The following is a 10980-nucleotide window of genomic DNA, read 5'->3' as shown; positions in this document are numbered from 1 at the left end:
CCTACTTCCATAGTGATACTGCCTCGGAAACCCAAGGAGGGGTCGCTATGAGTCGGGGCCGACTCGATGGCACATAACAACAACAACAACAACAATGGCTAATGATCGTGCACATTTTTTCATATGTTTGCTGGCCACCTGAATATCCTCTTTGGTGAAGTGTCTATTCATGTCTTCTGCCCATTTTTTAATTGGATTGTCTTTTTGGTATTGAGGTGTGCAGTTTTCTATAAATTTTAGACATAAGTCCCTTGTCAGATATGTCGTTGCTGAATATTTTTTCCCCAATCTGTAGGTTCTCTTTTGACTCTTTTGGAGAAGTCTTTGGAAGCACATAAAAATTTAACTTTTAGAAAGTCCCATTCATCTAGTTTGTCTTCGGCTGTTTATGCATTTTGGGTTATGCTTGACAGTCTATTTATGCCATAAATGAAAGTCCCTAAATTTGCCCCTAGTTTTTCCTCGAGGAACTTTATAGTTTTAAGTTTCACGTAAGTCTTTGATCCATCTGGAGTTAGTTTATGTGTGGTATGAGGTACAGATCTTGTCACATTTTTCTGCAAATGGATATGCAGTTTTGCCAGCACCATTTGTTAAAGAGACCATCTCTTCCCCATTTAATGGATTACAGCCATTTGTCAAAAATAAGCTGGCCATAGGTCGATGAATCGATTTCTGAGTTCTCCATTCTGTTCCTCTAGTCTTCATGTCTGTCACTGTAGCAATATCAGGCAGTTTTGACTACTGTGGCTGTATAGTAGGTTTTGAGATCTGGGAGTGTAAAACCTCCTACTTTCTTCTTCTTCAATAGTGCTTTGCTTATCCGAGGTCTTTTTCCTTTCCATATAAAATTATTGATTGGTTTTTCCATATCCTCAGAGAATGCTGATGGGATCTGGATTGGGATTGGATTGAAAGTATAGATTTCTTTGGGTTGTATCGACATTTTCACATTTTCACAATGTTCAATCTTCCTAGTCACAAGCATGATATGTTCTTCCATTTATGTAGATCTCTATGGTTTCTTTAAGTAGTGTTTTCTAGTTTTCTTCGTACAGGTCTTGTGTCCCTAGTAAGATTTATTTTGTTGGTATTTTATTTTGTTGGTAGCTATTGTAAATGGTATTGATTTCCTTATTTCCTTTTCAACAATATCTTTGCTGGTGTAGAGGAATCCAGCTGATTTTTGAATGTTGATCTTTTATTCTGCCACTATGCTGAATCTCTCAATTAGTTCCAGTAATTTTTTGGCTCTGGTGATGTAGTGCCTAAGGCATTTGACTGCTAACCAGACAACTGGCAGTTCAAACCCACCAGCCACTCCTCAGAACGAAGATTGGGCAATCTACTTCCATAGTGATATCGCCTCAGAAACCCAAGGAGGGGTCACTATGAAATGGACCCAACTGGATGGCAGTGAGGTTTTTTTTTTTTTTAGTTTTTTTCCTGAGTCACTTGGGTTATCTATATATAGGATCGTATCGTCAGCAAATAGGGATAGTTTTACTTCTTCCTTACCAATTTGGATGCCTTTGATTTCCCTTTCTTGCCTTATTGCCCTAGGTAGGACTTTGAACACAATGTTGAAGTAGAGATAGAGGGCCTCCTTATCTGGTTCCTGTTCTCAAGAGGAATGGTTTCAGTCTCTCTCCATTGAGAATAATATTGACTGTTGGTTTGGGATATATGCCCTTTATTATGTTGACGAATGTCCCTTCTATTCTATTTTTCTGAGAGTTTTAATCAAGAACAGGTGTTGGATTCAAATGCCCTTTCTGTATCGATTGATATGATCATGTGGTTCTTTTCCTTTGTTTTACTTATGTGATGGATGACGTTGATTGTTTTTCTAATGTCGAACCATCCTTGCATACCTGGTATGAACCTCACTTGGTCATAATGTATTAATTAATTAATTAATTATTCATTCATTCATTCATTCATTCATTCATTCATTTTGATATGTTGTTTGAGCCTATTGGCTGGGATTTTGTTGAAGATTTTTGCATCTATATTCATGAGGGATATTGGTCTGTAGTTTTCTTTTTAGTGATGTCTTTGCCTGGTTTTGTTACAAGGTTATGCTTGCTTTATAAAATGAGTTAGGGAGGATTCCATCCTTTTCTACGTTCTGGAATAGTTTGAGTCGGACTGGTATCAGTTCTTCTTTGAACATTTGGTAGAATTCTCCAGGGAAACCATCTGGGCCAGGGCCTTTTTTGTTGGTAACTTTTTTTATGACCTGTTCAATTTCTTCTTTCATTATGGGTCTTTTCAAATTTTCCACCTCAGCCTCTGTTAGTTTAGGTAAGTAGTGTGTTTCTAGAAATCTGTCCATTTCTTCTAGATTTTCAAATTTGTTGGAGTAAAGCTCTTTGTAGTATCCTGATATTATTCTTTTAATTTTTGTTGGTTCTATTGTGGCATGGCCCAGTTAATTTCTTATTCCTGTTATTTGTATTCTCTCTCTCTTTTCCTTTGTTAAATTTACCAGTGTTTTGTCAATTTTATTAATCTTTTCAAAAAAAACCAACTTCTAGTCTTGCTGATTTTTTCTATTGTCTTTCTATTTTCTGTTTCATTTCTTTCTGCTCACATTTTTTTTTTTTTTTTTCCTTCTGGTAACTGTAAGCTTTTTTTGCTGTTCTTTTCCTAATAGTTGGAGATATTGGGTTAAGGTGTTGATTTGGCTCTTTCTTCTTTTTTGATGTGTGTATTTATTGGTATAAATTCGCCTCTGATCACTGCTTTTGCTGTGTCCCAAAGATTTTTGTATGTTGTATTTTGATCCCCATTTGATTCAAGGAATTTTTAATTTCTTTTTTTTTTTTTTCTTCTATTACCCAGTCATTTTCAGAGAGAGTGTTATTCAGTGTCCATGTGTTTGCTCTTTTTCCATTGATCTTCCTATTGTTGGTTTCTAATTTTATAGTATTGTGATCTGAGAAGATACTTTGCAGTATTTCAATGTTTTTAAATTTAGTAAGGCTTGCTTTATGGCCTACTATATGGTCTATCATGGGAAATGTTCCATGTGCACTGGAAAAGAATATGTATTGTACTCTTGTTGGGTGAAGTGCTCTGTAGATGTCTATAAGGTCAAGTTGGTGAATTGTATTGTTTAGTTCTTCTGCATCTGTGTGCGTTTCTTTCCTGTTGTTCTATCTTTGATTGTAAGTGGTGTATTAAAGTCTACTATGACTGGAGTCATATATTTGTCTTTTCAGTTCTGTTAAAATCTCTTTTATGTATCTTGGGGCTCTTTCATTGAGTACATAGATATTTAATGTTATGTCCTCTTACTCAATCAATCCTTTAATAATTATATAATGTCCTTCCTTGTTTCTTATGGTGGTTTTTGTCTTAAAATCAATTTTATCAGAAATAAATATTGCCACTCCTATTCCTTTATGGTAGCCATTTTCTTGATATATCTTGTTCCAACCTTTGATTTTCAGTCTATTTTTGTCTTTCTCTCTAAGGTATGTCTTTTGTAAACAGCATACTGATGGGTCATGTTTTCTTGTCCAGTCTGCAGCTCTCCATCTCTTGAGTGGTGCATTTAATCCATTGCCATTCAGTGTAATTATCAACAAATATGAATTTGTTGCTGTCATTTTGTTACGTGTTTTATCATAGTGTTGCTGATTTCATTGTTCCATATAATTTTCTATGCTGAGCTCATTTTGTTTATAAATGATGTTATCACTTCCTTTGTTACTGTTGTTTCAGTATTTGCTAAATATTTGTTCTTGTCTTCTTTTTTATTTTGATGTGAAGGTTTATCCTTTTTCTTTGAGGTTACCCTGTGATTTATAATTTTCTTCCCAAGTTTAGAATAGTCTGTTCTCTCTTGCAATTGTCTGGACTTCCTCACCATGTAAAAGTTCTGTAACTACAAAGTTTTCCCCCTCTTTTTGGTTTGTAGTTGTCCTCATTTACCAATTGATGTCTCTGGTTCCCTGTTTACAATCTCATAAGCTTATTTATTTTGGATACTTCCATAACTGGGTTGGTTTCTGGGTTATGTCATCATGGGTGTTAATGGTCAGTTGTTGTTTTTCTCTGTCCAGAGGATTCCCTTTAGCATCTCTTGTAAGGTTAGTATGGTTTTAACAAATTCCCATAATTTCTGCTTGTCCGGAAATGTCCTAATTTTGCCATCATATTCAAGGGACAAATTTGTTGGGTATATAATTCTTGGTTGGAAATATTTTTCTTTCAAGGTTTTATATATATATCATCCCATTGCCTTCTTGCTTGAATGATTTCTGCCAAGAAATCAGGACTTAGTCTTATTGGCCACCCTTTGTAGGTAACTTTTCATTTTTCCCGTACTGCTTTCAGGATTCTTTTTTTCTCTTTTGTTTTGGTGAGTTTAATGATGATATGTTTTGATGATTTTCTTCTGGGGGTCTATCCTGTTTGGGGTTTGTTTTACTTCTTGAATGGATATATTCTCATCTTTCATCATGTCGGGGAAATTCTCTTCCAACAAGTCTTCAACAATTTTCTCAGTGGTTTTATTGTCTCTTCCTATTCTGGAATTCTGATTACACACAGGTTATTCCTCTTGATAGTATCCCACATGAACCTTAGCCTTTCTTCATTTTGTTTTCATATTTTTTCTGATTAATTCTTTTCCAAAGAAGTATTGAGGTATTTGTCTTCAATCTCACTAATTCTGTCTTCCATTGATTCAGTTTTACTCGTTTGCCTGTTCAGTGTTTTATCTCTGAGAATTTACTATTAATCTGCTGGATTTCTACCTGTAGATTTTGTTATCATTTCTAATTTTTCATTCATTTTGTTATTTTCTTCATATATTTTCTTCTGAAATTGTTCTAGTGTTTTCTCTGTGTTTTCCTGAATTTTATCAGTGTTTTCCTTGATCTGTCTCTTAATCCATTGAAGGTACCTAAATATAATTCTTCTAAATTTGTTAGCAGGGAGTCCCAATGCTGCTTCTTCCTCAGGGGTGTGTTCTGGGTCTGTATTGTGGTCCTTTGTTTCTACTGCTTTATCTTGCTTCTTTGTGTGGACTGTGATGGTCTGTTGTCTCTGAGACGTTGTGATGTATTTGTATTTATTTTTAATTGATGATTTTATGTTGGAGTGATTCACCCAAAATTTTCCTTTTTTGGATGTTATCTGAGTAAGCAGAGTACTGTGATCCTCTGTTGCTACTTGGCAGCACTTATGTACTCACCACCTGTCTCCTTTCCAGTCGTCAGCCTCTTATATGTCCGTGCTGTCCTTGACAAGCAGAGCCTATTCTTAGGTCCCTGAAATCTGAACAAGAATGCTGTCCCTTTAAATATCCAAAATGACCCCACTTGTAAACATTCAGGATGGCTGTGTCCTCCAGACAGCCAAAAGTCCACAGCTCCATTTGTCTCCTCCTTTGCTATTTCCCTTTTTAGTCATCAGCTATCAGCAGCCTTCTACGCAGCCCTTGGCAAGCAGGGCCAATTTTTAGGTTAATTCTGAGGTCCTAACACCACTTGCAAATACTCAGGCTGGCCGTGTTATCAGGATAGCTGACAGTCCGCAGCTCCATGTGGTTCCTTATTCACCATTTTCATTCAGGTTCTTCTTCTAGTGGTGTTTAATCCACTTCTGTATCCTTTCTTTCAAAGCTCAGGGCTCCAGGATTATCTCCTGTATCTGTGTCAATTGGTTTCCCTCTCCTCTGTTGAAGAGGGTCTGTTTAGCTTTTCTGCCTATTCCGCCATCTATCTGGAAGTCTGACATACTGAATTTTAGTTGTCTGTGGTGACCATCCATGTCCAAGTATTTGTAGCTCAGGTTAGAGTTAGGAGCTTATAAATGAGGAGGGGAAAGAGAGTCCACTCACTAATTTAGGTAGTAATTTTAGCTAGCCAAAGCCATGAATAGCATAGTGCCTAAGGCACTTGACTGCTAACCAGGAGGCTAGCGGTTCAAAGCCACCAGCCACTCCTCAGAAGGAAGGTTGGGCAATCTACTTCCATAGTGATACTGCCTTGGAAACCCAAGGAGGGGTCACTATGAGTCGGGTCCAACTTGACACACAACAACAACAAAGCCATGAATAAGTTCAACAAGAGCTTATCACTGATATCACTTCCAGCATTTTGTACATCAGCTATGATGTATTAAACAATATAAAAAGATAATGTATAAGTAATCATACTTATCTATATGCTTATTTACCTTTATGTGTGTGTCTATATACATATATTTAGGAATGTGGTCCTTCATAGTTTTAAGCAGATATAAGTGGGAAAGGAGTAAACTGCATATTTCATTGACTGTACAGACGTACTTCGGAGATATTGCGGGTTCAGTTACAGACCACCCCAATAAAACAAATATTGCAGTAAAGCAAGTCATGAATTTTTTGGTTTCCCAAAGAAAATTTGGTTTACCATATAAAAATTATATTTGCACTATACCATAATCTATTAAGGAAGCTCTGGTGGCATAGTGCCTAAGGCACTTGACTGCTAACCAGAAGGTTTGACGGTTCAAACCCACCAGCCACTCCTCGGAAGGAAGATTGGGCAATCTACTTCCATAGTGATACTGCCTCGGAAACCCAAGGAGGGGTCACTATGAGTTGGAGACGACTCAACGGCACATAACAACAACAACATAATCTATTAAAAGGAGCTCTGGTGGCAATGTGGTTGAGACATTGGGCTGCTAACCAAAAGGTTGGCAGTTTGAACCCACTGGCCACAGGAGTAAGATGAGGTAGTCTGCTTCCATGAAGATTTACAGCCTTAGAAACCCTATGGGGGTCAGTATGAGTCAGAATTGACTCGATAGCAGTGGGTGGGTGCTCAGTCTGTTAAGTGTGCAATAACATTATGAAAAAGTTTGAAATATTGTGAGAATTACCAAAATGTGAAACAGAGACATGAAGTGAACACATGATGCTGCAAAAATGGTGCTGATAGACTTGCTTGATGCAGGATTGCCACAAACCTTCAATTTGTCGGGGGTGGGGGACATTATCTGCAAAGTGCAATAAAACAAGATATGCCTGTAATGTACTGTGCCATGGGACAATTTTCATTCTATTATACATAAGGTTGACATGAGTTGGAGCAGACATAACAACAGTCTATTATATACAATAGGGTGCTTTGATTGAAATCATTGCCTTATATAAGAAATGCTAAATGCTCTGTCTTGAAACAGTCCTCTCCCCGTTTTTTTGTTTTGTTTTGTTTTAGTATTCCTACAGCCTGGCACTCTTCAGGCTGAAATGATTGAGCAGTAAACCAAGCAGCACTCTGGTAAATGCTTAACAAGTCAGAAGATTTAAAACATAGTAATTTAGAGATAGTAATTCTTCAATAAATGTATATCTGTGCAGATAAGACAACTAAAAAAAAGGAAGTCACGTCCTTGTCTTTTATAATTCTCTGAAATAGAATCCGTTTATAAAATACTAATCTCTGTAGAATATCAGGCTTTGAAAGCCCCCAAAAAAGAAAAAAAAACATGTTTTCTTCTATGTATTTCAGATTATTTCTGTTAAGACCTTTGCTTTTAAATATCCTTCTGAATTAAGAAAAGCAATTATTTGCTGCAGTTACATAGAAAGCCTCAATGTATATACTTAGTTCTATGAATTGCCTGTTTGTAAACATTTGGTTTGATGTTTTTTCTTCTTTTACAGACCAAAAAAGAAGCACCTGAATGGTCTAAAAAAGTAAAGATGAAGACATAGAATTTTAGATGTATTTGCAATATTGTTATTCACTCGGGATATTCTTCTTTTTATGGACAAAAAATTATGTTTCCAACCTTTTTAAAAATAATCTAGAAGTTTTTTTTTAATTGAATGTTAAATTAACACATTTTGATATAATAACCAAAATGTATAAAATATAAAAGCTAGTATACTTTCTGTTTGGTTTTATCTATTTTGATACAGAATAAACAATCTACTGTATTTATGATTTAGATTTTGGGTTTTCCTAATTGTTCAATACATTTTAAGTTATATGGCTGATAAATATGTGGGTAGATATGTATTTTCCAGACTATATAAAATCAGAGTTTAAAATGTCAAAAAAACAATACTAAGACATTTTATATTTTACAAAATTAAGAATCATTTGTGAAGTATACTAGAAGGCATTTCAAATGCCTAATGGTGGTCAGATACCATATCTTTGGATATGGATTGCTCATTCTTTGGTCTCTTTTTCTCCTTATACTTCATATTATTATTAACCAATAAAATTTGGTAGAAAATATGTTGTTAAATTGGTCAAAATCATGCTGATCCAAATGCAGTATGAAAAAAATTTCTTGTCATTAAATATATTCCTTTTTCATTTAAGATCTTAAAAGAAGAACAGAGGGAGGGAGAGAGAGAGGATTGTGTATATGTGTGTGTGTATGTGTATTTTTTTAACCTGTGTGGTGGTTAAGTTTGTGTGTCAGGTTGGCTGGGCCTGGTTGAGTGGCTGGGCAGCTGGATGTAGTATTTCCTATGATGAGACTGGTAATCAACTTGATGGTGGAATCTACTGAGAGCAGCTGAGTAGCTGCTTTGGGTATGTGGTCTGCTTCCCATATATAAGCAGCAGCTTTGGGAATGGTCTCTAGCTTATGGCATGTTTGAACCCTGCATGTAGCTGTGTCATTGCTCAGCAGCCTGCCATGCTCTGCCAACTTTGGAACTTTCAGTGGACTTGAATGTATGGCCTGCCATGTGGTTTGGTAACATCGGAACTATGCCTTTTCACTTGTCAGCCTTGGCATTGTCAGCCTCAGGAGCCAGTAACTGAGTGAAGAAAAGCCTCTACCTTCAGTGGTCTGGGAGCAGGAGGCAGAGCTGAAGCCCAACATTGAGGGGCTTTGACCCAGCCCCTAGAGCCTGACACTTTGAACTCAGACTTAAAACCTCCAAATTGTAAGAATAAACTCCTGTTTGTTAAGGCTATCCCATTTGTGGTACATTATTGTCAGAGCAGCACTAGATAACCAAAGCACTAACCGTCCCTCCCTCGACACTTTCTGCTTCTCTGCTGGGTTCAATAATTCATTGCAATAGCCACAAAAACAATATTCAGAGACAATACTCAAGATTATGGGGCTTACTAGGGAAGTAACAGATTACTCAGGACCAGAAAACAACTCAGGTTACAGTTCTTCAATCAGGACAGCTTCTTCTCAGTTGTGCCCCAGGCACGTTTCTCTCTGGCCTGTGCCTCTACCCTGCTAGGGGAAGTGTTATAAAGCTCTTTCAGCTCAGCTGATCGATGCCCGCTGTCTGTCTGCCATCTCTCTGCCATCTCAGCACAGGGATTGCAGGTCCAGGGATGCACTCTACTCATGGCTCTAATCTCTTGATGGCAGTGAGATCCCCGCTTCTGCCTCTGGCAGGGGTATTTTAAGCCTAGCAGATGGCAAAACTGACCAGTCCCCACATTAGGGTTCTGTATACCTTATTTCCATAGTCCCACCCCAACAAGGGTGCCATGTACCATATTTACATTCTTAGCAAGCTATCTAATCCCCTTGGTGGACCACAAGCACCTCACATCTACGTAGTTCCACCCAGTCATTTGGTGGGAGCTATAAAGACCATGGCTAGAAGAGCCATACCAAGTAATTCACTATGCTGCAGGTGCCTGAGATTCTGTGGATTTGGGTATGGGCAGGAGTCCTGTAACCAGTCCCCTGTAGATACCAGGGGATGACTGTTTTCTAACCTTGGCATTATTAACATTTTAAAACAAATAATATTTTAGGTCAGATAATTCTTTGGTGATGGGGGGGCATGCATGAGCTGTGAGGCAGTCTTGTGCATTATAGGATTTTTAGCAGTATCCTGGAATTTACCACTAGATGCCAGTGGCAAACTCCCCCGCCCTCAGTTGTGACAAGCAAAATACGTCTCATATCCCCAGAATGGCAAATGTGCCCACAGTGAAGAACCACTGATACACATGTCAATGACTATCCTTGTAGATTATAAGAAAAGAATTCTCTCTCTTCAGTGTATCTTTTGAAGTCACAGTGCTGTGCCATTAGGTGAGTACTAGAAAACAGGAAACTCTTTGATAACAACATATGCTTATAAATTTATCTTTAACCTAAATATCCTAATCTCATCCCTTCTTTTGTTTCATTTACATATATCTTACAATATGTGACTTTATCCAATGAAGTTTTCTCAGACATGCATTTTAAATCCAGGTAGACTTTATCATTCATTAAAACTAAACTGAGTACATAATTTAATGTTTCCTTCTAAAATACTAGAAGAAAACATCTATTTTATTTTCAACTCTATTTGCTAGTCTGAAAACATTTTCTGATTTAGTTCAATCAACCCAGTTTGTTATACATGCATACATACTTTAAAATAAAGGAAAATTGATTGATTAACAAGGTCAAAGTATTGGTGTAAATGAAAGCACAGAAATAGGAAAATTTGAAGCAAATGCAAGTAATGGAAAATCCGATGATGATGAAACTGAAGAAATATAATCCATAATCATTCTTTTCCTTTTTCCCTTCCTTCCATATCTAAATATGAATTGTTGTTTTTATGTGCTGTTGAGTCAATTTCAATTCTTAGTGACCCTGTATGACATAGTAGAACTCTCTCATAGGGTTTTGTAGGCTTTAAGCTTTACAGGAGCAGGTCATCACGTCCTTCTCCCTCCGAGCCACTGTGGATTCAAACCACCAGTCTTTCAGTTAGCAGCCAAGTAATTTACCATTGGGCCACCAGGGCCCCAAGATATGAATTACTTAAAAAAAAAAAAAAAGAAAGAAAGAAAAGTTCCTTCTTTTACTACCATAATTAATTATTAATAAATCTCAATGTTAAATTCTGATATGACCAATTTTTGGAAGACATTTATTTATTTATTTATTTATTTATTTATTTATTTATTGTGATTTGGGTGAAGATTTACAGAGCAAATTCACTTTCCATACAGCAGTTCACATATACTTTGTCTC

At 36.7% G+C, this 10980-nt stretch overlaps 1 protein-coding gene across 1 annotated transcript in view; it reads left to right on the top strand.

Moving 5' to 3' along the window:
- The window catches only part of PIBF1 (progesterone immunomodulatory binding factor 1), a 529275-nt gene that overhangs the window by 429114 nt on the left and 89181 nt on the right, over nt 1-10980 (top strand). The gene's annotated exons all lie outside the window — the stretch shown is intronic.

The sequence above is a fragment of the Orycteropus afer genome, unplaced genomic scaffold (assembly GCF_000298275.1).
Source record: "Orycteropus afer afer isolate SDZICR_OR568_19922 unplaced genomic scaffold, OryAfe1.0 scaffold00212, whole genome shotgun sequence".
Taxonomy (NCBI): domain Eukaryota; kingdom Metazoa; phylum Chordata; class Mammalia; order Tubulidentata; family Orycteropodidae; genus Orycteropus; species Orycteropus afer.
Note: the sequence above shows the minus strand (reverse complement) of the source record. Positions and strands in the feature narration are given on the sequence as shown.